Source organism: Topomyia yanbarensis, chromosome 1, assembly GCF_030247195.1.
Source record: "Topomyia yanbarensis strain Yona2022 chromosome 1, ASM3024719v1, whole genome shotgun sequence".
NCBI classification, from domain to species: Eukaryota; Metazoa; Arthropoda; class Insecta; order Diptera; family Culicidae; genus Topomyia; species Topomyia yanbarensis.
Genome location: NC_080670.1, coordinates 161321462 through 161325441, shown reverse-complemented (window position 1 = coordinate 161325441; position 3980 = coordinate 161321462).

The window sequence follows — 3980 nt, the reverse complement described above, 5'->3', positions numbered from 1 at the left end:
AAATGGCGCTACTGGTGAAAACCCTTTTTAAAGGACTACCGCGTCTTCATACCCACTTCCAAAGTGGAGATCGACGGTGTAGTCACCGATTTGAGTACGTCATGCGTGAATCTACTGAAGTGCGGGGTTTGCTGTTTCACGGGCCCGCTGCTCCAGTGAGCGAAAATTTTGAATGGCAATCGTACTAGACGAGACAAAATTGTGTTTGCTTCCAAATTGCAGTCGGGTGTAATATTTTATGCCTATTTTGTCATCAATATATAATAGGGCATCGCAAACTTTTTTAATTCTCAAATCCCCCTTTCATATTGTGACAAATATAAGTAAGCTCAGATGCCAAATTTCACATCATTTGGACTATTTTAGACCCCGCCCACTTTGCTTGAAGTTTTTGAAATTGATACTATGGAAAAAAGTGGAGGAATAATATATTAAATGCTATAACTTTTTAAAGAAATTAAGTAGTTGAATGAAGTTGTTTCCTTTTCTCAATAAATACGGCAAAGTTGGTCACTAGGTCATTTTGTCCACAAAATCCCCTAGTTTCAATAAGTTTTCTGCTCTGTGCTGCAAATCACACATTTTAATGTGGAAAAATCTCAGAAATCGAACGTGACCTTTGTCCGAAGTTGACGTTATAGGGCCTTTTGTCATTCAAATTAAATTTTACCATTATCTCGTGAATATATCTGTAGTACCTCAACGATCATCACCCTCGAAACCCACCTGCAATATCAACGATGCTTCATCGCAGTGATCGTTCTTCATTTGTCGTGCTCGATGCACAGGCAGCGGCTATCGATCGAGTGATCGATCTTTATCAGCCGTGCTCAATGCGCGATCTGAAGCCACCGAGATGCATTGTGTGGTGATCGTTTATTAGTCTGTTGTGCTCGATGTACAGACCGAAATCAAAAAAGCATTTGTTTCAATTCTCTATACCTTTACCCTGTGTTAAATATTTTTTCTTGTTTTCTCGATATTTGACTTTTGTATATAAGCCGGTAGGCAGTAGCAATAAATCGTTAGTTTACTAAATCAAACCCAACCGAATACTTCTACCGCGTTTCTAAACGATCCGATAACCATAAATTGGTGACTCCGTTTTAAAAAAATGGTGAACGAGGACAAACCAGGCACTGGAGCAGGCAACCCAGCGGTACCGGAACAGCAGCAGGAATCCAACGTGGACACCCTAAACCTGCCACGACTGAGCCCGCCGGTGATGACGCAATCCAACATCGAGTCATACTTCATGTCATTGGAGTTCTGGTTTGCCGCTTCCGGTATTGGAAATATCCACGACACAAGTGCCACCAAGCAAGTTTACGGAATTACGTTCCATTATTGAAGCCGTCCCGCCTGCCAACAAGTACGTGTATATCAAGATGAAGCTGATTGAACACTTCGCCGACAGTCAGCAGAAACGTTTGCAGCTCGTATTGTCTGATATGCCGCTTGGTGACATGAAACCGAGCCAACTTTTCAACGAAATGAGGAGAGTGGCTGGAAATTCGTTGTGTGAACCCGTGCTGCTCGACCTATGGGCCTCCAGACTTCCACCGCATGCCCAAGCTGCCGTGATTGCCTACAAAGGGGACCCGACAGAAAAAGCTACCATCGCAGATGCCATCGTGGAATCCATGGGCCTTCGCAGCATCAACACCAGCGGTGCGAGCGCACCGAGCACACCAGCAGCGACCGGTTAAGTTGTAACAGAATCGCCTCCTGACAGAATTGAAACGCTCCAGCGGGAAATCGCTCAACTGACCAGGATGATCAACAAAATGTTCCGCTCAAACGAAAACCCACGGGAGCGATCACGTTCCCGCAGCCGAAGCAAAGTGAGTAAATTTCGTGATAATGAACCGTCCTATGAAGTCTGCTGGTACCACTATAAGTACGGAGGGGAAGCACGACGGTGCCGTAAACCGTGCTCATTCGGACTAGCAACCAAGCCCAGCAACCAACAATGACGTCGTCCAGTTGATCCTGCGTTGGAAATTGGCGAACTTTCCGACACAGCCACACTATTTCGCCTAAAGATCTCGGACACAATTACCAACATGAAATTCCTCATCGACACCGGTGCGGATGTGTCCGTCATCCCGAGAGATCTCAAATCAACCCGAATGAAACCAACGTCATTTTAATTGTTCGCTGCTAAAGGAACACCGATTAAAGTGTACGAAAAAGTTATGCTGAAGGTTAGTCTTGGTCTCCGGCGTGAATTTCTGTGGACATTCCTCATCGCAGACGTGTCATCAGGGATCATCGGTGCCGATTTAATTTGCCACTACGACCTGCTGATTGATTTGAAACGTCATCGTCTCATCGACAACACCACGAAGCTGGAAGCGATGGCAGTTTTGACACGGACGAGTGAGTACTCTATAAACACATTCAGCACGTCATGCCCCTACGCCGAACTGCTGGCCATCACCAAACTTGCAGCACCCGATACAGTGAGTGCATCATCAACAGTGCATCGTATCGAAACCACCGGTCAGCAGCGCGCACAGAGTTCGAGCATTTGATGCAACTGGAAATCTGCCGCCCCTCGTCCAGCAGCTGGGCCAGCCCACTTCATATGGTGAAAAAAGCGGATGGAACCTGGCGCCCGTGTGAAGATTATCGTGCGCTGAACGCTCAAACCATCCCCGATCGGTACCCACTACCATACCTGTAGGACTTTACTACCATTCTGCAAGGAAAAACCATTTTTTCCAAGGTTGACTTGCAGAAGGCATTTCATCAAGTCTCCATACATTAAGACGACATCCCGAAGACTGCGATCACCACGCCGTTTGGACTGTTCGAATTCACATACATAACGTTCGGACTTCGGAATGCCGCTCAAACCATCCAACGGCTCATACACGAGGTACTACGAGGATTGGACTTCGTGTTCCCAGATATTGATGATATTTTCATCGCATCATCGTCTGCTGAGGAACATCGTGAGCATCTTCGGCAGTTGTTTACCCGTCTACAAGATCACAACTTAGCAATCAATGTTGCAAAATGTTAGTTCGGGAAGACGGAGATAATTTTCGTTGGTCACTCAGTCTCGGCCGATGGAATTCGCTCATTGCCCGAACGTATTGAAGCAGTCAGCAACTACAAACGCCCAACAACAGTGAGGGAGCTAAAAAGTTTTCTCGCCACAATTAACTTCTACCGAAGGTTCATCCCGAACGCCATCGTGGTTCAAATACCACTTCTCAAGATGACTCCGGGGAACAAGCGCAACGATCGGTCTCAACTAGCTTGGACAGAGGAGGCCACGACAGCATTTGAGCAGTGCAAAACACAACTCGCTCAAGCAGCGCTGCTCGCACACCCCGCGAAGGACGCCGAACTATCTTTGTGGGTGGACGCATCCAGCATAGCAGCCGGAGCTGTTCTACACCAAGTTGTCGATGGTAACGTGCAACCATTGGGCTTCTTCTCCAAAAAGTTCGACAAGGCCCAACTGAAATACAGCACGTATGATCGAGAACTAACTGCAATCTATCTGGTAGTAAGACATTTCAAGTATATGCTGGAAGGTCGAAGTTGCCACATATACACCGACCACAAGCCGATCGTGTATGCATCCCACCAGAATCCTGAAAGAGCCACCAGTCGTCAAGCCTGTCATCTAGACTACATCGGACAAATCACAACCGACATCCGACATGTGAACGGGAAAGAGAACGCAGTCGCAGACCTACTCTCTCGCATCGCAGCTGTGCACGCAGTGCCGTCGGTAAATTTTGAAGCTCTCGCCGCCGACCAACAAACAGATGATGACCTGCGAATAATTCTGGACGGTAAATTAAAGTCGTCATCAAACCTCAAACAGTTTACTGTTCCAGGCAGTTCAAATCAGTTGTATTGCGACTGCTCGGATGACCGCATTAGGCCCTTCATCACGAAAAGATTTCGTGACCAGTTTCTTAAAGCCACGCACGGACTTTCTCATCCTGGTACCCGTG